This window comes from Halichoerus grypus, chromosome 3 (assembly GCF_964656455.1).
Source record: "Halichoerus grypus chromosome 3, mHalGry1.hap1.1, whole genome shotgun sequence".
Lineage (NCBI taxonomy): Eukaryota > Metazoa > Chordata > Mammalia > Carnivora > Phocidae > Halichoerus > Halichoerus grypus.
The window spans coordinates 198,755,177-198,782,234 of NC_135714.1; the positions used below are offsets into that span (position 1 = coordinate 198,755,177).

General features: G+C 34.1%; 1 pseudogene; it reads left to right on the forward strand.

The window, feature by feature from the left end:
* Window positions 1-24,065: 24,065 nt before the first annotated feature.
* LOC118532973 (small nuclear ribonucleoprotein F pseudogene) lies at window positions 24,066-24,330 on the forward strand (annotated as a pseudogene).
* The last annotated feature ends 2,728 nt before the right edge of the window (window positions 24,331-27,058 follow it).

Sequence of the window (27,058 nt, forward strand, 5' to 3'; positions counted from 1 at the left end):
TCATTTCCTTTTCAGACTATTAATATATAGAAATACTACTTTATTTTATTTTTTATCCAGCACTTGACTGAATTCTAAAAGGAACTTTTCTTGCATGTGTAACATTTAGAGATGGCATGACCTTACATGTAAAATGCTCTGAACAGGTAATTTAATTTGAATGCCATTTTTTTTTCCTTTTTTGTTTAACTGCTCTGACTAGGGCATCTAGTACTAATATGATGGAAGCAGCAGAAAAGGCACTCATCTTGCTCTATATTAAAATGATTTAACATGTGAACATTATAATTAGCAACTGTAGGTTTTATAACTTATGTAAATGCAAAACATAACAGGAATATAATGAAAGGGGGGAATAGAACTACATCGTTGTAAGGCTGTTGCTGTGTATTGGAAAGGTATATAATTGAAGGCACACTGTACCTACTTTAAAAAGTATATTGCAAACTCATAGCAAACAAAATAAAGAAGTGCAGCTAACAAGCTGATAAATTTTAGAATAATTTTATCTACAAGAAAGTAGAAAAAGGTAGAATAGTGGTAACAAAAAGGGGGGTGACAGTTTTAAAGATATCTATTCAATTATATTAAACTTAAATGGCCTAATATTCCAACTAAAAGATCATCTGATTAGATAAAAAATCAATTGTATTCTCTCTTCCAATACTCATTTTATAAGCAAAAGACATTTGATAGGTTAAATTTGAAAACTAAAAGGATGTAACAAGTTATTAAATAATATTTGACTAAATTAAGGTTATGTAGACTTCAGGAAAAATACTACAAAGGATAAGCAGGATCATTTTATAAAATTGTCAATTACAAAGAAGCTACAGAAAACCTAACTGCATATGCACAAAATAAGTCTGAGGAGAAAATCGAATAGAATTATAAAGTAACTGAATTGTCTGGTTTAAGTGAGGAATTCAGCACTTTGCAATTCATACATAGACCATGACCCTGAAAATATGGTGGGGGAAAATCTTTAACTCTACCTACATAAGGCTTATGGAATTATCTGTCAAATAGCAGAAAACACTTTTTTCAAAACCCATTGAATTCACCAAACTAGCTCATATTACTTGAAACTAATGTAACATTAGTGTATCATTTAGATTTGAATAAAATAGATAGTAAAAAATGTATTCTGAGCTATACCATTAGTCTAAATTTTAAAAGGAATAAAAAATGAATATGTTCCCTGAACATCTTCAAATTACACTAGAAATCAAGAATACAAAGATAATCATAAAAGCACCAAAGGGAGGAAAATAGCATAGTACACTTCTAAAAGATTCATTGGTCATAAAAACTAAAAAGTGCATTTACAAACGCTTTAAATAAGATGTACATGACAACTTCTGGGATGCAGGTAAAGTGGTGCGTACAGGGATGTTTATAACATTAGATTAAAAGAAAGAGTCAATGATGTCAATCATTGATGTCAATTTGAACCATAAGAAATTAAAGCATGTCCATTGAACCAATGAGGTCGATTTGAACCATAAGAAATTAAAGCATACAGAGTGAACTAAACACTAGATGACGGAAGGAAACATTAAAAATCCAAACACAAAATAAAAGCTAAATAATTAATGAAACAAAAAAACTGGTCCTTTGAGAAGATCAACAGGCACAATTTCCAATAACACCAGAGTTGCCATTGATATTTAAAACAAAAGTAAGCAAACTATACACCATTTGGAGCACAGCCATACCCATTTATTTTCATGTTGTCTGTCACTGCTTTTGCACTGCAATAACAGAATTGAATAGTTGTAAAAGAATTAGGGTGCACAAACCATAAAATTATCTGGCACCCTATAGAAAGTTTGCTAATCCATGTGTTTAAGTAATAAGACCATTATATGCAAATTTGTACGAACTTTATTAAAAACTGAGGTGAAATGGGCAAATTTCCAGAAAGGCATTAAACTAGTATATCTCACTATAAGACCCTAACCTGACTGCATTTTATCACAGACCAATCCACAAGAGAACCTCTGAGTAGTAAGTTCCATAATAAAAGGAATAATATCAATTCTATAGACACACACAGGCACACACACAGTAGAGTAGAAACCATTTCAATTCCTCTTTGGAGGCAGCATTATCCTGATACTAAAACAAGAGCTATGAATGTACAAGAAAGGAACACTACAGACCAATTCCTCTCAAGCACAGAGACATAAAAATCTTGAACATTTTAGTAAACCTGATCCAGCAATGTAAAGAAAAGATAAATGGGGCTTATCCCAGGAATACAAATTTGGCTTTTTTGAAAATCAATGTTACTCACCTTAGTAAATGCAGAAGTAATAGGTGTCAAAATTCAATCATCCTTGATAAAATTCTTAAGCTAGCATTAGAAGGAAAAATCTTCACCATGATGTAAAGGATTTACATGGAAACGTAAATTTGCATTGTACTTTTTAGTAAAAAACTAAATGCCCTCCCTGTAAGAACGGGCAAAGATTTCCCTTTTGTTCCTTATATTTGCATTGTCCCAAAGGCCCAGCTATTGTCATAGAGGCAACACAAAGAAAAATGAATTGACATTGGAAAGAAATTAAAATGTATCCATTTGCAAGTGACATGGTCTCCTGAGTACAAAATCCTACTATTACATATATCTATAACACACACACACACACAAAATGTTGCTAGTGAAACTAAAAAGTTGGATATAAGGTCAATATGGAAGTCTCAATGGTATCAGCAAACCACTGGAAACTGAAATAAAAAATGCTATTTATCATCAAATGACAAAGTGCTTAGGGGTACACTTAAGAGAATATGTTCGAGTTGTACAATGAAATATTGCTGAGAAAATAAGGTATAAATAGATAGAAAGATACCCATATTCATAGTCTGAAAGACAATATCCTAAGAATTTTTATTCTCCCTGGATTGATCTGTAGTTTCAGTAAAATCTATATCCATAGCCCAGTAATACTTCTTTTTTTGAGAAATTGACAAACTGATTCTAAAATGAGATAATAAAAATTACCTAGAATAACCAAAATAATTTAGGAGGAAGTTGGAAGATCCACAGTTCTCAATTTCAAGATTCACTATAAATGTCTAGCAATTTCAACAGTTGGGCATTTGTTTAAGGATAGACACACACAGATCTATTTTTAGTTTGCTGGCTTCCTTGTGAAAGCTTAATCTGTTAAACACCTAAATCAGGTTAAAGATCTAATACTTCTGAAGACTGCCTGTACAGGATATCTAATTCTTCATTTGGAGGTGTCCTTGACAAGAATCTGCTCTAACGCACAGATACCAGGTTTCTGGAGATTATTTCTTTCCTATGTGATCCCCTCTCTTTCAGGGTTTTCACTTGCTTACTTCACCAAGTCCCACACTGTACCTACTCTAGAATCACACACCCGCTGTTATCACTGCAAACCTGCCAGTCCTGCCCTTCATGACTTCAGTCATCATCCTATAACTGCTCCTGGCCTAATTTGTTTTCTATGCCACATTTTCTCTGGAAAAATTCAGGTTCCTGATTGGATTTTTCATAGTTTTCCTCTGCGGGGAATCTGGTTTGGCACATCTGGCAGTGAGGACTCATAAGTAGCAATCTTCTTGATATGGACACTGTAGTGAAAGTGGTAGAGATTATTAATCGTCATTAAAATTAATGAGTGGGAGTCCATCTCCTTTCATTTGTGGTGATGAACATATTTCAAAGAGAGAGTAGGTTCCACTTTCTCAGGAAAATGCTTTCAGACCAACAGATGAGAGAACAATTTATCACCAATTGATAAGATGATTTATCTTGGCAATTGGAAAGACAAGCCTAAGATATCCAGAGATATCTTGTAGCATATTCAGAGAACTTGATTTTTTTCTACTTTTACACAATTGCTTATATGTAGACCTTCCAACTTACATATTACTGACCTTACAACTTAAATATTATTGAATAAAACAGGAACTGTAACACATTTATAATCAACAATAGCTATAATAATCACATTTCAGTTTTGTATAATACATTGCAAATTTTAATAAGCAACAACAGTCGCTTGAAATAGCCATATTCAACTTTAAGGAAATTTAATAGCTTAAGGTATCTATGAACAATTATCAAAGGAAATCTAAAAAATAAGTATCTGTTTCTTGCAACACAGTAGACAAGCTATCTACAAGCTTGACTTCCACATCCTGACACAAACAACCAGAAATGCTGTATAAGAGCTACTCGAATGGACGGAGGAAACCAGAGCTGTCAGCTGAAGGTGTAGATGCAGGGAAGCGTCTGCCAATCTTAGTAACCAAAAGGCTTGCATTTTAATGATCATGTAGCAAATGAAAGATGAGGCTTGGATTCTAGACAGAGTATTAAGTTGGGAATGAGCTTTTTGCACATCATGAGAGCCATCTGAGGCAATGGTTTTTCATTCTTTTTCCATCCCATAGCATTACAAAAACTTACAAAATCACACTGGTATCAAAAGATGTGGCTGTTGGTACTGGCCTGTAACCCATTCCGCGTGATGGCATACTGATTGGGAACCTCAGTCTTCCTGCACCACTTACTGAAGGATGAACTAAGAAAAAATACTTCTATCTGGCGAAATGGGACTAGTAGGAAGGATATTCTGATTCTACCTTTACTGGAGCTGGGGAGGAGAAACTCACTTGAGATTTTATAATCAAAGACTACTTTCACATAGATTTAGGGCTCAAATTTGCAAAAATTTATCCTTAGAAGTTCGCACAGTTGAGCTTTTTGGAGATGGAAGCACACATTCTCCAAAAGGGCATACCCTCAACCCAAATCTTCGAGGATTTTCCAAGATTAATCACCACCAAATGTGTTGATTTTAAGTGCTAGTTGTAGCATGTGATACCATTTATATGAAGTTGAAAATTTTAGAAACTAATCCTATTTAATGTTCAGGTAAATAGATTCTAAGAGTATAAAAGTTGTGCATGGGCATTGCATAAAAGTTTCCATGGGATAATGTTTTTTGCGGACAGAAGGTTTGAGATCTGGAAAGTAGAGGTACACAGGAGGTGTTTGAGCCATGTTTGTAATATTTAATTTCTTATTTGATATTTATCATGTATAATTTCACTTTTATGTGCATTAAGTAACATTACAAAAATATTAGGCAATTTTTGAATGAGCATTTCTCTCTCTTTCTGTGGAAATCGAAGATAACCTACCATGCTGGAAGCAAAATGTTGCTAAGAGCCTTCAGGATCCAAGACAGAATCTAGAAGTTCTCAAAAGTTTAAGAGGATGGAATTTGTACAGTGAGGCATTAAGTGGAGTCACTGGTCATAAAATCAGGACAAGAGATAGTCAGGATTTCCTTGAAAAACAGTAGTGAAAACTATGAATAGTCCAAAGTTAAGTGGGCAACAACTGAGAGAAGCAAAAGAATGGGTACAAGGCATATTTTGCCCATAGTTCAAAGCAGCTGTCAGGAGTTAGGAGGTTAGTAGCAAAATAAGAATAAGGGCAAAGCAAGTGTAGAAATGAGATCAAAGTTGCATCACCAGTATCCAGCCCCAAAAGTGATAAGGCTTCTGTTTTAGAAGGCTATCTTGAATATCGTGATGGAGAAACTAACTGGGTGTACTTGGCCAAGGTGAAAAACCCTTCATCATTACAAATTATTAGCTTCTAGAAGTTAAAACTGAGGGGACACTGGGCATCCAGAATGTAGTATGTGTTCTTAGAAATCTAAAAGGACACTATCTCAATGTAGACAAAAGCCGTAGAAGGTGGGAAAGATACCATCTAAAGAAATTGCCACTTACTGTCTCAGGTATAACCTCAAAGAACAAAAACCCTCTGCTGATTTAAGTAGAAAAGAAACATATATTGAATGGAACACTGGGTGTTATACGCCAACAATGAATCATGGAACACTACATCAAAAACTAATGATGTAATGTATGGTGACTAACATAACATAATAAAACAAAATTTAAAAAAAAGAAAAGAAACATACTGAAAAACTATTAGATCACAGTTTCACTGGAAAACTATAGAAATATAGGAGGCTTGACAGCAGCCAAAATAAATCATAACCAGAGAACTTTGGGCCAAGAGACTCATTACTTCTGCTGCAGACCACTTAATGCTATAGCCTATTTTGAGCCAGCACGCTCTTCAAACTCTGAAATTTCGTTTACACTGCCATGAGCAGAAGATTTCTGAAGAAAGTATGTCAGACCATAGTGGACCTAATTGATAACCATTCACCATTTAAAATAGAATTTGTTCCTTTCTTGAAACTCATGGATTCTTTACTGGAACAGTTAATAAGTATTACTTTTCCAGTCTTATTCTAGGTAACTTGAAAAAGTCAGAGCTGAAACTGAATAAGACATTTGGAAACTTCATAAATTTTGTGTTTTAGTTGAGATTATTGTGTTAATGTCAGAAGCCCAGATCCTATTGGCTTGGCTTTAGGCATAGCTAAATCTAGGGGACTCAAATCTCATCAAGGGTTTTTTTCTTTCATCTTGAGACAGTTTGTGTTTTAGACTTTTTCTCCTGCTGCAGATAGACTGTATCTTAACAGATGGACAGTTAAGCAATATGGTTTTTAGCAGCTGAGATTTATATTAACTTCTCCACTCCAGTGGGGGTAAAATGTAAATACTCTTAGCAAAAAATTGTAGCGGGGGTCACTGGACCTGACACATCTTGGTGGTGATTGGCCCTTTCCGAGCCAGAACAAAAACAAGAATGCGAGGTAAAAGGATATGGTAATTCTACTAAGCTTGGACTACATCCAGTGCCTGATGCCAAAGAGTTGGGTCAATCCAACCAAACTACATAGAAAACCAGAAGAGAAGGGAAAAGAAACTACATGTTAAAAGAAGCCGATATGTTCCTACAAGAGGAGCAAATATAATGGATTCTTCTGGTCTCCCAGGAACAAAAAATTGTCTAAAGGTAAACCATCATCTCTCATTTCATGCACTATCTGGTAAGTAGTTTTTGTAGAGCTATTTTCTCATGACATTTTTAGGGTCATTGGATTCTTCCTTTCTCTGCCGTTGGTCTTTTTTTTTTTTTTTTTTTACAGATTCTTTAACTTCTGCCAAAACATCAGTAAATTTCAAATGGTATACGTAAACAAAATTGGGTTTGGATTAAGGGATCATAGTTTGATTTTGCTATAGCTATTATCAGTATAGTTTTTTTTCCAACTTTTTTTATTATGTTAATTACCATACATTACATCATTAGTTTTTTGATGTAGTGTTCCATGATTCATTGTTTGCGTATAACACCCAGTGCTCCATGCAGTACATGCCCTCTTTAATACCCATCAACAGGCTAACCCATCCCCCCATCCCCCTCCCCTCTAGAACCCTCAGTTTGTTTCTCAGAGTCCATTGTCTCTCATGGTTCGTCTCCCCCTCTGATTCCCCCCCCTTCATTTTTCCCTTCCTGCTATCTTCTTCTTTTTTTTTTTTTTTCTTTTAACATATAATGTATTATTTGTTTCAGAGGTACAGGTCTGCGATTCAACAGTCTCACACAATTCACAATGCTCACCATAGCACATACCCTCCCCAATGTCTATCACCCAGCCACCCCATCCCTCCCACCACCCCCCACTCCAGCAACCCTCAGTTTGTTTCCTGAGATTAAGAATTCCTCATCAGTGAGATCATATGATACATGTCTTTCTCTGATAGTTTTGTACAGTAAGCTTGATTCCTTTGAACCTCAAACATCTTAAAATTTGCGTGTAAGATTCAAACAATCTTCTAGCTCTCTTGGACCAAAATAAATAACTTTCCTTCTCTTGTTTTTCAAAATCCCTTAATTTGAAATCTATATCTATACATTGACAGAGTTCATGAGTTAAATGAAAGTTTTGTAATGTACTTTTTATTTTCAGATGATTATAAAAATTATTATGAACATTCTCTTCTCAGTAGTCTCTCCTTCACTCCAGATTATATTACATTGTCACCATGTCTTCTTTGTGGTCATTTGAGAAACATTTTTGAGTACTTGCAAAGATAGTTTTACTCTGAATTTGAAGATCAAACAAAATCCTAATAAGACTGAAACATTTACATAATCCCCTTCAAATGTATAGACTTGTTTACATCTGGTTTTTAGTATCTAATAAAAATGAGAAAATAGTATTCATGTTTATTTCCCTTAGTATAACTGGAGAGAATACTGACTATTATCACTTGGATTTCTTCATAGTATTCATCTTTATTACATTCCATATTGAATAAGTTTCGTGGACAGTGGCCTATGAGTTTTATAGGTACTTATGAGGTATAATTGAGATACAGTAAACTGCATATACTTAAAACATGTGATAAGATTTGACATGTATACAGTGATAAAATCAAAACAAGAGAGAAAATGAGTCCACAGTCCTCCAAAATTTCTCATACCACTTTGTAATACCTTCTCCTCCATCTCTAGGCAACCAGTGAACTGCTTCTGTCATATATAGAACCTATATAAATAGACTGACACCGTGTGGCTTCTTTTACCATATTTTGAGATTTATGCATGTTTCTATGTATATCAACTGTTTATATTTTATTGCTCAGTAATCTTTCATGTAAATATATGGCAAAATTTGTTAATATAATCACATCATAAACATTTACATCATTTCAGTGTTTATTAGAAATAAATCTGTAAGGGCATCTGCGTGGCTTAGTTGGTTAAGTGTCTAACTCTTGATTTCAGCTCAGGTTATGATCTCAGGGTCGTAGGATCGAGCCCCATGTAGGGCTCTGGGCTCAGCGGGGAGTCTGTTTGCAATTCTCTCTCTACCTCTGCCCCTCCTTCCCACCCCACACACTCTCTCTCAATAAATATATATATATTTTAAGAAAAGCTCTTAAATTGTTACACCAAGTGGTTATAACATTTTGCAATGGCATCACCAGTGTATGAGGGTTCTAGTCCTTCCACAGTTTTTTTATTTATCTGTATTGTCAGTTTATTTATTTTTATTTTAGGCAATCTAGAAGGTGTGGTGTAGTATATATCATTGTGAATTTAACTTGTATTTGCCTAATGGCTAATCATGTTGAGTATCTTTTCATGTACTTTTTGTCATCCATGTATATTCTCTGGTGAAATATCTGTTCAAATGTTTGCCTTTACATTAGGTTGTTGTGTTACTCCTGAGGTTTTAGCATTCTTTATGAATTTTGGATACAGTTCTTTTAATCAGACACATAACTTGGAAAAATTTTCTCCTAGGCTGTGGTTTGACTTTTCATTTTATTTAACTATATGTTATAAAAACTAAAATATTTTTGATGAAGCCTATGTTACCAATTTATTCCTCTCATGGATTATTGTATTTATTCCTTTCATGGATTATTGTATCTAAGTAATCTTTGCAAACAGAATTTCAAAGATTTTTTTTCCTCCTTTGCTTCCAGAGATTAAAGCTCTAGATTTTACACTTGAGTATATGATCCATTTTAATATTTGTATATTGTACAAGATAGGGAGCAGAGTTTATTCTTCTGCATATGAACATACAACTTTTCTAGCAATATTTGTGAATAAACACTGTCTTTTGATCTCTGAATTGCATTTGAGTCTTTGTAAAAAGTCAATTGTGTATATGCATGGGTCTGTTTCGGGACTTCCTATCTTTTTTCACTGATACACTTGTCTATGTTGACGCCAATTCTACATTACTGTAACTTTTAAGAACTTGTAGTCTGATAAAATTGTACAGTTTACTTCTTTCCAAATTGTTTTGGCTAATTCTAATTTTTTAGGATTTTCATATGAGTTATAGAATTACCTTATCAATTTCTACAAAAATCCTGTTGGGATTTTTATTGGGATTGCATTGCATTTATAGATTAACTTTGGGAGAATTGACATACTAACAACATTGAGTTACCAGACTCAAAAAAAAAGTTTATATCTCTTTTTGTATTTGGGTATCTTAAATATATCTCAACAATGTTTTATAGTATTTGGTGAAGAGATCATATATACTTTTTGTCAGATTGATTCCCAAGAATCTCATATTTTGGATATGAGCAAATACATCCAAAATTACTATTGAAACTTTTTAAAATTTCAATTTTCAATTGTTCATTGCTAGAGTATATGGAAATACAGTTTTTTTTCTCCTATCCTTCAAACTTATTAATCCACTTAATACTCCTGGTAACTTTTTATAGATGGCATCAGATTTTCTACATAGTTATACATGTATATTAAACTTGTAAATAAAGATAGTTTTACTTCCTTTCCAATGTCTTTATTTTTCAATGACTTATTACACTGCCTAAAATGCCCAGTTCAAAGTTAGATACAGTACAAGAAATTGTCTTTCTCTTGATCTTAGGAAGTAAGCATAGTTTCTCACCATTAATTATGATGTTAGTTACAGATTTATTATTATTTCCTTTATTAATTGAATAAGTTCCCTTTTATTCCTACTGTGGGAGTTTTTATCAGGAAGGGATATTGGAGGTTTTCAAATGTCTTTGCTGAGTTTAAGATTATCATGTTGATTTTTTTCTTCTTAATTTTGTAAATATGGTGGAATAGTACTGATTTAGCTTCAAATATAAAACCTAACTTGTGGGTGCCTGGGTGGCTCAGTTGGTTAAGCGACTGCCTTCGGCTCAGGTCATGATCCTGGAGTCCCTGGATCGAGTCCCACATCGGGCTCCCTGCTCGGCAGGGAGTCTGCTTCTCCCTCTGACCCTCCCCCCTCTCATGTGCTGTCTCTCTCATTCTCTCTCTCTCAAATAAATAAATAAAATCTTTAAAAAAAAAAAAAAAAAAAAAAACCTAACTTGTATTCCTGGCCATGGTGTGTGTGTGTGTGTGTGTGTAGTTTGTTTGTTTGTTTGTTTGTTTTTTGAGAGAGAATATTAAGCAGGTCTATGTCCAGTGCAGAGCCTGATGTGGGGCTTGATCTCATGACTCTGAGATCATGACCTGAGCTGAAATCAAGAGTCAGATGCTTGACTGACTGAGCCACCTGGGCACCCCATGATGTATATTTTTAAATACATTTATCTTTTTATTTGCTATTTTTTTTTAGAGTTTTTACATCTATATTCAAGAAGAATATTGGTGAATAGTTTGCTTTATAATATCTAGTTTGGGACCTAAAAAATGTATTGGGAAGCATTCATTCCATTTTTTTCCACTTAGGTTTTGTAGAAATCACCAGTTGAAATCATATGGGCTATATGGGCCTATCACTTTCCTTGAGTAAAAGTTTTTTTTGTTTTTAATTATAAACTCATTTTCTGTAATATAGCTGTTCAAATTTTTGTTTTTGAAGGAATTTGCCAGTGTCAAGTCATTGGAGTTGAATATATGGGCACACAGTTGTTCATAATATTCCCTTTGTTCTCGATTTTTGTAGAATATAATCTGTAGTTATATTTTCCTTTAATCTGGTAGTTAATTTGAGTCTTATCTTTACTTTATTCCTGGCCAGTCTGACTAGAGTCTTAACAGATTATTTCTCTAAGAGCCAATTTTGGAAAACACTGCTTCTATATATTTTTTTATTTATCTGCTCTCATCATCAATATTTCCTTTTCTCTGTTTATTTTGATTTAGATTTGCTCTTTTTCTAGTTGCTTAAAATGAAAGTTGAGATCATGAATTTGGACTTTTTTCTAATAGAGTTTCATTTTCTGAATTTCTGCCTATGTATGGCTTCAGTGGTGTTCCACTTATTGTTATATTTTGTGCTTTCATTTACATTCAGTTCAAAATACTAACTTCCTTCTTGATTTTGCTTTGACCCATGTGTTAGTAGTGTTATTTAATTTCCACTTACTTAAGCGTTTTCCAGAGCTCCTTGTTAATAATTTGTAATTATTTTTCAGTGAGAGAACATATTTTGTTTGAATTGATACCTTTAATTTTGAGACTTGTGTTAGGTCCAGGATATGGTCTATCTCAGTAAATGTTCCATGCACTTGAAAAGAATGCAGATATATTCTGCTACTGAGTAGATTGTTCTAAAATTATCAATTTGGGCAGGTTAGGTTGATAGTGTTATTGAAGTCTACCATACAGTTGAAGATTTTCTGTTTGTTAGTCAGGGAGTACTATTAATGTTCAACTATAGTTGTGGAAGATCTATTTCTCTTTGCAGTCCTATCAGTTTTTTGTATTGTGTGTTTTGAAGACCTGTTATGTACATAAAGTTTAGGATTTTTACATTTTTATTAACTGACCTCTTTATGAAAAGACCTTCCTTTTGGGTTATATTCTTCTGGAATCTACTTTGCCTATCAATGTAGCTATAGCAGATTGATTTTGATGAGTTTAGAATGGTTTATCATGTCCGTTCTTATACTTTTTACCTACTTAGATATTAATAGTGAAAGTTTTTTTTTTTCAAGCAGGAAAAAGTTGGACATGCCTTATCTAATAAGCTCTGCCTTTTAATTGTAGTGTTCATCATTTATATGTATTAGGATTGATATGGCTGAGTTTAGGTCACACTTGAATTTACCAATGGAGTTTATGACTTAAGCATGGATGGAGGTAAATATTATTTCCCCATTTGGTTAAGCATCAAAAATAATGAGAATTTGACAGCCTGTCAGAACACTGAACATAAAAATAAATCTCTTACCTTCTTATATTTGCCTTTATAAAATGCTAACCTATAATCAACTTTAATTTAATAGGAGAGATTGTAAATTATTTTCTACTGTAGGAGATAAGAATTATCTGAAAATATCTTGGAAAATTCTCAACTAACTTTTATAGACTGTACTGTATGCTCTGCATACAGCTAGTTCAACAAATACTTGTTAAATTGCTTGTGTCTTCTTGAATATCTAGTCCAATACTTGTTGGCCCATGCATGGCACCAGTATTGGTTTATTAGATTCCCAAGATTATATTGAAGCTTCTGGTCCATTCTAAAGTTTTAAGCTGTAACAGTACAGCAAGAAGCAGTCAGATCAGTCACCCACAGATACAGGAAGACTTCAGTCCCACTGGTCCCACTCCCAATATTGTCTAATCCTATATGCACACTTTGTGTGGCCTGCACTCTGAATTTAAAGAGATAAGACTTTCTCCTTCCACTAATGACATACGTAAGGACTCTCTTTACACATCCATCAAAAGAAGTTAGTAAGTTTAATAAAGGAGTTAAACTATAATAAAACAACTAAGAATGATTTATAAATCCAGTGAGAAATTTAACATTTTTACTTTCATAGTCCCTTTGATCTATATTTATACCTAAGTAATTATGCATATTGCATTTATGGTATCTAAGAAATTGAACTATTAACAAAGTTACCAATGCATATGTAATATTATATCTAATGGCTGTGATTTTGACATACTTCAATTATTATTAGATGGGATGAATATTACAATTTAATTTAGAAGGCAAATTTCATAGTGCCTGTGTTGTGAAGATAAGCTCCTGATGGGATAGCTCCTTGGTTCAGCTGATAGTTATAACTGTTTTGGACCACTTATGTACAGTTCTATAAATAATGAGATTTTAAAGACATAAAATATTGAGTAACTTGGTTCTAATATCTAGAGGGCAATTAAGTTATAAGAAAAATTAAGTCAACATTTTCAGAGAAAAATATACTAGCTGCAAAATCCTTATTACTGAGCCATATAGTCACACTTCTGACAAAAAGATAATCCTTTCTAATAATTGTGTCAGCATACAGAACTATAGAGCATTTACAGAACTATACAGAATTATAGAGCAAGGATATACAAATGATTATCTGCCTGTGCTTCCCTAATATGACAGTCTGACAACAATTGCTATAAACACTACTCCAGATACGAGTTTCATATTCTCTTTTCACTAATCTAGAGGACAGCTTTAGCCAAGGTAAGCTGCCAGTTTCTAGAGCCCATGGTGACCACATCATATCTCAACAATAACAATTCCTGATATCTCAACTTCCAACAGCAACTTCTCACTTTTTTTTTTTTTTTTATGAGCAATTATATGCTGAGAGACAGTATCCTAGGGTTGTGTTGGAATGCAAGGTTTGGAAATAGGAGAGAGTTCCTGGTGCATGCCATAAGTTCCTCAAATCTTATTAAGCTTTTATCCACAACTGAATGTGATTCTGCTAGGTGGAAGGGAAGAGGTAGGGATCTTGAGGGAGAAGGACAAAGAGCACAGTGCTTATGGGGTTGTATTGAACTAGAACTTGAGGCTATGCTCCTGAACTTTGCCAGTACATAGGGAAGGTCAGAGATGTTGATAGAAATAATCTAAATGCAGGTGATTTCAAACTATCTCAGAGAAACGTCTAAGTGATGGGTTGGTATCTGTGTGTTTTAGGCATCAAGCTGAACACAGAGGAAAATGGTGTTGAAGTAACTTAATGTTCCCAATTTAATACCCAAGTATTTGGAAAAATAATTCATTTCTAATTCAGAATGCCATCAGCACAATATCTTGTTTCTTCTAGGGTTTCTTACAGAAGATTGTGTGTGTATAGCCATCTTTAGAAAAATAGACCCATATCTGTACAATACATATTTTATACACTAATGATATAATGTTAAGACACCTCTTTGGAGAGGTGTGGTCTATGTTCCCTGCTTTCGTATACCTAGAACTCTGAATAGCATTAAGTACAGAGATGTAAATAAAATGTTAAATCCTGAATTATACATCATTTATACTTATCCAGAACAGAGGACAGTTACCTTTGAGTATGACATCTTTTTTTTTTTTTTTTTTTTTTATGCTTCTCTATTAATGTAGAAATTCCTGACAGGCTTCAAGAATTCAAATTATTTTTTAAAAAGTTATAAATGAAGTAGAGCCATTTTAATCATCAAAGGTACTAAGGGGTTTTTCAAAAGCTTGTTCCTTAACTGTTATTAAGCTTTCACTGTGTAATTTTGGTTTATAGAGGATCTACTCACAGGGTCTTAAATTGAATAGATGATGTAATCATTGAACACAGATAGCAAATATTTCTTATGTACTTTTCTTTTAAGCTCAAAATTTCCAAAGGCTGAAAAAATCTTAGGCATACTTTCCCTTCTCTCTGTCCCTGTCTGTTGTCTTTTTTTACCAATGATGATAGGTGTGTATTAGAAACAGTGAACTGGAGAAAATTATTTGGACAGAAGAAATTGGAATGAATTGTCATTGAGGTTAAACCACTGGTTTGGTAATCAAGTAGGGATTTCTCTGTATCTCCCATTATTGTGATGCTATTACTAGGAAAATCACTTCATACTCCATCTGTTTTGTGTGTGTCTACAAAATAAAGTCAAAGTACCATATACTACCTCCTGTCACAAAATTCCATGACTCAAGTGAAGTTTTACATTATGCTTTAAATTGTAAATTGGTTTGTAGTTATATAGATTATTCTAATCACTTCAACAAAACCTGTGACATAAAAAAAAATGCATTGTTCCATGTGTGGGTGTGTCCTGAATGAAAACAAAAATAGAAAAATGAAAGAAAGGGAATGCACTGTCACTTAAATTAGCAGCGTATTAGCTAATGTGGATCAGCTTTTACCAAGAAAAATTTAAATTTATATGTATCAGTACAGAAGTGAGAGGATAAAATATGAAAAAGGAAACTTGGATAATTGTGACCCATCATTTAGGGCAACTTTTCACCTAAAATTGTCTATTTTGGAAAAGGCAGCCAACAGAATGTGAAGTTATACATGGATTGTGTCAGCCTCTTGAAGACAGAATTTGGAGTCTGGGTCTATCAAGGAAGGGAGGCTTCTTGAACTCCAATTGTTTGATTTGGCTCTTGGAAGGGCTAACCCATATAAACAGAATTTTAAAAGGAATGAAAAACGGGAACTGGACTAGCCCCACATGCCCTAAAGCTCAAAGTCATATCATTGTAAACACATTAACTGGGATATATTAATCTAGGGATGATCATGTACCTATTTTCTCCTTCCAGAAGCAAAGGTAAATACCCTTGGGAGGACTCAAATATTCTCCTTGTGTAAATGTCTATCATTCAATCAAAATTACTAAGCACTTGAGGAAACAAAATGATAGGACTGAAAGCCAGGAGAAAATTACAAAACCACCACCCACAGAGGATGCTGACAATGATTATAGCAGGTAAGACATTAAAGTAAAAAATGCTTAAAATGTTCAGAGATACAACACCCGGTGTTATACGCAACTAATGAATCATTGAACACTACATCAAAAACTAATGATGTACTGTATGTTGGCTAACTGAACATAATAATAGGAAAAAAATGTTCAGAGATATAGACCATAACATTTTTTTCAGGAGAGAACTGGAATCTATGAAAAAGAAATAAATGGTAATTTTAGAACAGACAAATGCATTAATCAAGTTTGAGAATACAAGAAGACAGTGCAGCAGTATGTTGGGTATAGCAAAATAGAAAATTAAGGAACTGGTGGATCGATCAGTAGAAAATATCCAGGGTGATAAAAATAGTACACAAGAAATGGAAACACAAAAGAGGGCTTAAGAAATCTATAGAAAAAAATGGATTAAGAAAGTGTGATCACATACATTATATAGAGCATATATAATGAAATATAATATACATAATGGAATATTATTCAGCTATAAAAAGGAAATCCTGCTATTTACAACATGGATGAACCTGGAAGACATTATGCTAAGTGAAATAAGCCAGACACAGAAAGACAAATACTGTATGATCTCACTTATATGTGGAATGTAAAAAAAGAGCCAATCACAGAGCCAGAGTGTGGAACAGTGGTTTTGGGGTGGGGGTGGGGTGGCAGGAATACAGACATGTTGGTCAAAAGGTACAAACTTCCTGTTGTAAAATTATTAAGTTCTGGGTATCTAATGATAGTGTATTGTATACTTTAAATTTGCTGAAAGAATAGATCTTAAGTGCTTTTACCATACACACACAAAATGCTAACAATGTGAGGTAAGGGATGTGGTAATTGACTTCATTGTGGTAATCATTTCACGATGCATATGTATACTAAATCATCATGTTGCATGCACAACCTTAACGTATACAATCTATTTCTCAGTCGCCCTTCAATAAGGCTGGAAAAAAAAAAAAAACTGAGCATGAAAAATAATGAAAGTTAAGTTAGTTTTAAAAAGAAACCACAGGAACCCATTGTTAAAGCCTATAGTTAGAATCTAGTCTAATATACGCTTTGGTAAGTCATAGATGGGGGAAGAGAAGGAGGGCAGACTGACAATGGCTTAGCATTTTCCCAAATCATGGAAATGCAAGAAACTATAAATTCGAGAACAACTATGAAGAAAATCAATCCCTAAGCACATCATGATAGAACTGCTGAAAATCAAAACGAATAGAAAAGCCCAAAGGCATTTTCAGTAAAGCCAAATAAAGATAATTCATCAGCAAGAAGCCCATGATTATGGGAACACTAAGGGGTATTAATCAGGCAGAAGAACAAGAAAAGATTAACCATAAAGTTATAGATAAGTGAGGAAAATCTAAAGTCCAAATATTAGCTGTGTAAAGCAGTGTCTTGTTTTATTTAAAATAACATTGAAGTACACAAGAAAGGAATGATACTTCCACCCTGCATACAGAAAATTGCAAGAGACCATCACCCTCAAACTAAAGATGAGAAACAGCTGGATAAAACACAAAAACATATATTTTTTGGACCTGGTCCAAGAGCAGAAATTGCAAGTCACTTATGGCAATTGAATTACAAGGAGTGACAATCTCTTCTAAATCGAAAAGAGACATAAGAACTATTGCACTTTGGCAGGGCATAATTTTTTTTTTTTAATTAATAGTATTCTAAGGGGAAACTAAGTCTGAGTACTGGTTCAAAGTAACAGGGAGTCCTAAGCACAAGGAGAGCAGGCTCTTAATCACAAACTTTTCTACATGTACTTCCACTAAATTTTAATAGAAAGATTGGGGGTGGAGGAGAAGAGTAAAACATCTCCTTAGTGCTGGGGGAATTCCAGAGGTGGCCAGATGCCAGTGGAGAATGAGAAATATGCATGCCTTTTCTAACCTCCTGATGGGGTGGCAGCTGATTCTCACACATGGGCCTACAGGGATATGGAGAGAGACAAGCCCATTTGCAACTAGGGATGGGCTGAGGAAAACTTCATGCTCTCAAGGGTAGGGCTAGGATCCACTGCTCCCGGGGAAGTACAGATGCAAAATACTCTGGGAGAGAGAGGAAACCAGGCAATACAAAGCAGTGCATTCTTATTGCTGAGCAAAGGTAGAGGTAACATTCTCCTTATAGGAGACTGACATTAGCTACAGGGCAGAATTTGCTGCCAAGGTGGAACAGAGGCAGGAACGCTGAGCAGATTCACTCCCTGGTGATGACTGGGATGGGCCAGGGGAGCCAGGAACTCCCCACCCCAGACTTAAGCACAGCGATACCATGAATAACACCATGTGCATAGCAACAGCATCCGCCACTGGGGAAGGGCACCATTATCTGTGATTCAACAATGCAGGAACAATGGGACACATGAGGGAAAGATGACAGAAACACTACGAAATTTCTCCAGAAATCCAGAACTCAATAAGTACACAAAATGATGGCCCATCGCTAAATGAACATGAAGTCTGTGGGAACCGCAGACAATGACAAAGACGTCAAAACACAGGCCTACAAAACACATCGTGTTTCAACCCCCAACCATATTAACCTAACCACTCTAGAATAATGGCCTGACAAAGAAGGAAGTAGCACACCCATTTCTGGACAAAATAACATATAGATCATCTGTTTTTCTCAACTTGATGTCTAGAACTTATACTTACTCTAAGAAAAATTTAACAGTCTCTCCACTAGACCAGACACCACTAGAGAAAGACTCCATTGAACTTGAAGATAAGTCAAAAAATATTCAAAATGAAATGCAAAACTTAAAAAAATATCAAATCAAAACAAAACAGCATTCAAGAGCTGTGGGACAGAATCAGAAAGTTAATGTTCATGTATTTTATTGATAGAGGGAGAAGAGAGAAGAGAATGGCTGGGGAGTTCTTTCAAGATACAATGGCCCCAAATTTCCGAAACAAATCAAAGACGACAAAACACATAAACAGTAAGTTTAGGTAACTGCAACAAGAGAAATGCAAAATAAAAGGAAAATGTTAGGAATAAAAAATTAAAGTCAATTTGCTGCAAGAAAGATGCAAAGAGAAAATCTGGAAGGCATTAAAGAAAAATCAACATTGCATACAGAGGAAGCAAGACAAGAATGTTAACATTTATTTTCAGAAATTGTGCAAGCCCGGAAATAGTGTGGAGGTATCTTTAAAATACTTAAAGAAAAATATTTCAACCAGCCTTTCTATGCCAAGCAAAAATATCTTACTTGGTCAAGATTAATAGAAAATAGAAGCAGGTATCAAGAGGGTTCATATGTTGTGTTGAAGGACATAGGCTTTCAAGCAGCTACTATAAATATTTTGAAGGATTAAAGGAAAACATGACCTTACTGAGTAAATAGTTTGGGAACTGCAATAAATAAATGGAAACAAAAAAATAACACAGATTTCAGAACCAAAAAGTACAATAATCAAAATGAGAAATCCACTGTATATTGTGAATAGGAGCCTGGAGAGGAGAGGAAATCATCAGGGACCTGGAAGGTCCGACAGTGAAATGGTCTCATCTCAATGTATGGAGATAAAAGACTGAAGAAAACATCACCAACGAGGGTCTAACCAACCCATAGTTGGAGTCACAGAAAGAGAGGACTGAGATTGGAGCAAAAAAAGAAAAATGTTTGAATAAAAATGACCATTTCCCCCCCACAATTTGATTTAAAACATCCACTTACAGATCCATGCATTTGAGCAGACACTAACTAGGATAAATACCAAAGAAATCACATCATGGTAAAACTGCCGAAAAATTGGGGGGGGGGTGTTTAAAACAGCCAGAGAACAAAAGAATTATCACATACAGAGCAACACTGAAATGAATGACAGCTGACTTCTCATCAGACACCACAAAAGCCACAGAAAATGCAGTATTATCACTAAAATGCCAAAAGAGAGGTTTCAACACAGAATCCAGGAAAAAAATAATGAGGAGGAAAGTTTACAGTTAAATAAAAGTTGAAGATCCGGGCCATAGACCTGTCCTAGAAGAAATGCGAAATCATGTTCTTTGGGCAGAAAAAGAATGACACCAGATGGAAACTCAGAAAAGCATCAGAAATGGCAAACATATCAGAAAAATAACAGTATTTTTTCTATTGATTTCCTGAAGGCAAATGGCTGTTTAAGAGAAAAGAGTAGCATTGAAGGTGGAACTTCAACAGTTTGTGGAAGGGACAGATAGGAAAACAAGTCAAAGAAAACAGCACAGAGCATGTAAAGTGTAAAGTATGAAATGAGAAAAAAGTGGGAATTTGGAATCAAGAGTGAAGTGGAAAGCAGAATAAATATTAACTCTTAATAAATGTTGAAAATTCGAAGATGTATAATGTGAACTCTAAAGAAGCTACTAAAAATACATGTAACTGAAAGTCAATAGAATATAAAATAATGAAATAAAAGAAGAGGTAGGCCTACTTATGTATGCGTGTTAGTTTTTAACCGTGGTATCAAGAAATTTCAATGAATTGAAAATAATATATTCATCAAATGGTGCTGGGACAAGTGGATAACTTTACATTATACCTTTACTTAACACTGTATAAAAAAATGACAAAAATGACCTTGAAATGAATCAACCTATGCTCTCTCATTTAATCTATAAAATCTTCTAGGAGAAAATATAAGAGAATTTCCTTTTTACATCGGGATAGATAAAAGATTTCACAAGGAAGATACACAAAGCATAAACTATTAAAGAAAAATAGATAAATTGGATTTTATCACTTTTCCCTATTTAAAGGCATTCTTAACAGAACAGAAAGTAAAGCTAAAGACCAGTAGAAAATGTTAGCAAAACCATTACCTGATATAATTTCTTAAGAATATACATAAATAAGTTTAACAGTTCAGTAAGAAAAATTTACTAGAAATGTAGAAAAATTTTAACAGATATACACCAAAGAACAGATAAGGGGAAAAGAACACATGAAAAGATGCTCAACAAAAAGTCACGAGGGAAATGCAAATTATAATTACAATAAGATGCCACGACATACTTACGAGTAAGCCTAACACTAAGTTTTATATGTATATACATCAACTGCTGACTAGACCAACCAGAAATCACATAAAATGCTGGTGCAAGTAGAAAGTGGTACTGCCATTTCTCATAGAGTTAAGCATACCCTAAAACTTATCAATCCTCTGGAATTAAAACTTTTTTAAATTGTCAAACAATTTACCAAAACAAAACACAAAAAACTTATCAGTTCTAATTATCTACCTCACAGAAATGAAAACATGTGTCCACATAAACACTTATACTCAAAAGCTCATAGCACGTTGTTTCTAGTAGCCAAAAAGTAGAAAAAGCTGATATGGCTACATCAGACAACGTATACTTCAAGACAGGGAGTATTACCTGAGATAACGGAATTCTTCATAATGATAAAATAACCAGTTCACCAGGAACACATTAAAACCTGAAGTTTGCATATATCTAATAAGAGAATGTTAACATACATAAATCAAAACCAGGTAGCTCCTGGGGCAGAAATCAACAGGTCCAAAATTACAGATGGAGAGTTTAACTCCTCTCCCTCTGTAAATGATAGAAGTGGACAAAAATAAGAGTAGAGAATACATAAACAACTCTATGAAAACTGACTTAATTGATGTTTACAAATACTACACTAAAACATACAGAAGATATATTCTTTCAAATGTACACTGAACACTCACCACACTTCCTATTTTAGGCTATACATTTTTTTTTATAAATATGTAAGATCTTACATAGCATATTTAAAATTTATAAAGATGTAATCTAATAAACTTCAAGACTGAAATTTTTACCAAAAAAGTATCAAAACAATTAAGTTAGAAATGAATATAAATTCATTATCCAGAAAAAAACCCAGTATTTGAATATTTAATAAAACTCTACTAAATAATCCATAGTTCATAGAAGAAAATATAACTAAATTTACAAGCTATATTGAACTACATGAAAAGAGAAATATAAATTATCAAAACTTGTGGGATGCCACTAAACTATAGCTTATAGACACATTTATAATGCCTACAGGTAGAGAAAGTTATAAATCAATGATCAAAGATTTTTCCATAGGGCACCTGGGTGGCTCAGTTAGTTAAGCGTCCCACTCTTGGTTTCTGCTCAGGTCATGATCTCAGGGTCATGAGATCGAGCCCTGCATGGGGCTCTGTGCTCAGCACAGAGTCTGCTTGAGATTCTCTCCTTCTCCCTTCCCTATGCCCCTCCACCCACTCGCATATACTCTCTAATAAATAAAATCTTAAAAAAAAGATTTTTCTATGAGAACTCAGGAGAGGAAGAATAAAATAAAGCTAAAATGATAAAAAATAGAAATAAGAATAGGTAAGAATAACAGGTAATAAAAAAAGACAAAATAGAATAAATCAAAATTTGATACTTTGAAAGGTTAATAATGTTGATAGAAAACACTAGACAAATAAAAGTAGATTAATATTTATAAAATATTATATAAAACTCTAGCTCCTACAGACATTAAGCACATGAGTAACTTTATGCTGATAAATTTGACAATTTATAGTAAATGAATGATGTAAGAAAACATCAAAACAGACTAGTAAAGAATCATATGTGGCTAACCATGTATCTATAAAAGAATTGAATTATTTTTTTAAGATTTCTTTTTTTATTCATTTATTTGGCAGAGAGATAAAGTATAAGCAGGGAGAGTGGCAGAGGGAGAGGGAGAAACAGGCTCCTCACTGAGCAGGGAGCCCCATGCGGGGCTCGATCCCAGGACCCTGAAATCATGACCTGAGCTGAAGGCAGGTTCTTAACGAACTGAACCACCCAGGCACCCCAAAAGAATTGAATTATTAATCAAAACCTTTCCTCAAAGAAAACTATAGATCCAACTAATTTCACTGGTAAATTCAATTGAGTAGTTAGGGAAGAATAACACCAATTTTTCATAACTTTCTAAAGAAAACAGAAGAGGAGGATGTACTTTTTACTTTATGAGGAAAGTTTTACCCTGATATCAAAACCAAAATTATTACCAAAACTATAAAATTAATATCCATCATGCACATAGTCCCCAACATTCTTAACAAACTACTAGGAAATCAGATCCAGTGATATATAAAAATGATAATATGCCATAACCAAGGGAATGTCATGAATTTTATTGATTTGATCTAACGTACTAAATATAGGCCAAATAGAGGTGGAAATTGGAGAGGAAGCATTATTATCTGTGGTATGTATTAGCCCTAAGGATGCCTGTGAATTTGGACCCTTGTCAAATATTCCTTGTTATACTAACTCAGTGTATCTATGCTAGATCCACTTACGTGAGACCGGCTAAATTTACTCTGACAAACTGAACGTCTGTAACTCACAGTTGAGATTCATTATGGAGCAATCCTTAACTTATGTGTAACCTGAAATTAATGAGATGCAGCTGGAAGTTTCCCAGGTCTGATGGCTTGCTTTAATTAAGATTGTCTGAACCCATAGAGCCTTATTTCTTACATCAGGGTAGGCACGGTGATTAATGTGTCTGGGAAACATCAGCCATCCAGAACCGGACTAAGCACTCTGTGTTGCCTGACTCACTCCCTTCTTCAGAGCTAACTTGGCGCTGGCCAAACATATCTTTGTAAATTTGATTTTCTATTTAAAACCAAAACCACTGGTTCTAGCCGAACAGATTAGGCATTGCAGTAAGATTGTAGGATTATGTACTGATTGATCACATCATTCCCTTATTCCGCAGCAATTCATTAGTAAACTATATTAGAAAAAATTTAGGTCATTGACATTAATATTAACCACCCTAAAGGGTCTAGGGGCCAACCATACAAAACATGTATAAGTCTGACAGAGAAAACAATTCAAAAAATTAAAGACTCCAGTCATGAGGGATGGATGTGCAACTGGGTAGGCAGTGAGTGGCCGGTAGCACTTGCTTGTAGTTGAGATGAGTTTGCCCCGCAATCCCAAACCGTTCTTCAACAGATTAACAGGAAGTAATGGTGCCACTTAAGTGGGAAATGGGATACACAGGCTACCTGGTATCTGGAGATGGCTATACGGACATGCAGCTTGCAAACACACGAGAATACATCGATGGAGAATTGTCTGGACATTTGGGTGAAGATTTAGTAAGGTGTAATAATGTCCTTTATATCGGGGGTATTGAAGAGGAAGAAGATGGGGAAATGAGAGACTGTCATCTTTTGTAGGGATTTATATATTTCTAGACAAACTTTTTTCAAAAAATGGATTAAAGACATGAAATAAGTTTTAAATAAGTGGATAAATTTTGCTGTTTATGAGTATATATTTATTTAAATCCCGGTTAAATGCTAAGCTTTTTGAGTGATGTGAAAAATGTTCTGATTTTTTTTATAGAAGAAAGTTGCAAATAAGTCAACTTTGTAAAAACACAAAAATGAGAAGATTCACTCTAACATATGTAAATACTTTGTACAGGGCCATAATGGTTTTAAAATACTATTAGACCAAGAAAAGATAACAAACAATTAGAGTGGTCAGAAATGGACATACCTATTTTATGTCCATTTATAAATTTTATATTTTATAGTTACGTTTATCAATCTTTAAATGTTATAAATTATAAAGTTGTTAGATAATCAATGGAGAAAAACAAGGGGATTGTGGGAATTGGATCACTATGTGGAGATAAATGAAGTGAGACTTCTTTTATCACTTCAAATTGTTTTTTTTTTCCTGTGCCTACTTAAACAAGTTTTTAAAAATATATCTCACCTACACATTTTGTTTGTATTAAATGTTTTTACACTAAGTTTAAATATTTAAAAATGAAATGTTTATATCTCAGAAATTATATTTATAAACATTTCATTTTAAACTGACATTGTTTTATCACTTTTTCTAAATGTTTCCATTAAAATAAGCAATATTGTTTATTTAATATCCACTTTTATAAAGTTAGAAAAAATACAAAGCAACATTTAATAATACCTTTGGAGAATCGCTGGCAATTATTTGAACAACTTGCAAGTCACATGATAAAAGGCAAACAGTAATCTAAAGTATTTTTAATGATGTATCAAGCTACCAACTTGATTTGATCCTTTCAACTTCTGTGAAAGCAAATAATTGGAAACCATTTCACATACAAGTGACTTAAAAGTTAATCATAAAAGTCATTCACTTTTGCAACTTCTGTGACACTGATTAAGTTAGGGTTGTTCACGTTTCGTTTTCTTTTAAAAATACATATATGTGACCATGTGTACATGACTGGATCGTGATAGATTCTCATTTTCACGGTTAGTTATGTTCTATCAAGTTGCTGTGAACACTGAATTAGCAAATACAGAACCATTGCTTTAGGGTAAATACCAGGTCAGTTTCCTGCAAACCTCTGGCAACAACATTTTCATCAACTCATCTACATAAAAACTTATTTTATGTGTGTCTGTTTAAGATAGCTTATTTAACATTTCTTACAATTAATTAATCACATTGTCTTTGAATGATTAAGCCAGGGATTTGGGAGGACATTTTTACTGTACAGTTGGTTTGCCAATGTCCTTGTGAAATGAGCCCATCTCAGCGTGGAAAACCTGCTCTTCCACATAATCCTGTTTCTGTATAATACTCATCAGGTTGTTGTCCCCCCACCCCGCCCGCCCCCGCAGCTTTCTGATCTGCAGAACTGACCTCACCCGCAAGCTTAAAGCTGGTCAGGCCATATCACTTTTTAAAACATGCAAACCAGTAACATCGGCCGGGAAGTGTTTCACTATTCCTGACCCTGGGTAATGTGACCATAAATCGTTTTGTTTTCAGCCTCACAACAATGCTGTCCACTATACTTTATCAGTTATCTCATGAATCCACAACTTTAGTCTTTTTCCACAGTTTCATTACACACTATAGATGTTATTTCAGCAATTTCCAAAGAAGACCTGCAGACAGGTCAGCAAATTTCCTCTTCTTTTTCCTGGATGTAATATATTATTCATTTATTAACATTGAACCGTGGCCAACAGCACTATGACTTATGCCTTAAAGTCCACTATTTTGCAGCTGAGAAATCAAGGCTCAGATAGGGTAAGTTAATTTTCTAGGGTCACAAAGCAAGTAAGTGGGAGAACTATAGACCAAAGCTAAATCTACTGTAGAAAAATGCAAAAAGTTTTATTTATAATTATAGTTTTATAGTTTAACATATTACTAGTACTAATAAAGTTATGTGTCCTATTAACATGTATAATTTATATGTGTAACATAATTATTTTAGATGTATTACGGTTTATTTAAACAATCACAGTGTTTAAGGGTATTTAGAACTGTTTTATAATAGGGTATCCTTCACATAAAATACATATATATAATGCATATATTATACATTGTTATAGGTATATAACTTATTTTCTCCATAAAACACATCATGACCTTCTTGCTCTTAAAAACACTGAGGGGTGCCTGGGTGGCTCAGTCATTAATCGTCTGCCTTTGGGTCAGGTCATGATCCCAGAATCCTGAGATCGAGCCCCGCATCGGGCTCCCTGCTCCCCAGGAAGACTACTTCCCCCTCTCCCACTCCCCCTGCTTGTGTTCCCTCTCTCACTGTGTCTCTCTCTTGTCAAATAAATAAATAAAATCTTTAAAAAAAAAAAAAAAAACACTGGACAGAGCTTTAGCACTAAACTTGGGGGACACTTGAAACAGCAAAATCACCAAAAAAAAAGTATGAACATATGAAAAGCATGGCACTAGATATACTGCGGAAAAGACACTAGTTGAGAGAATGAGAGCTGAAACAAGAAGGCGGAGTATCACCTTGTTCAACCTCAACTGGGAACGTGGTCACTGAGTGATTCAAATTTTTGATGTTCTGCCAATGTCCACGAATGATGGCAAAATACAGCAACTACTGATTTTGGGGCTTACAAATTACACATTTTGTCTAATAGG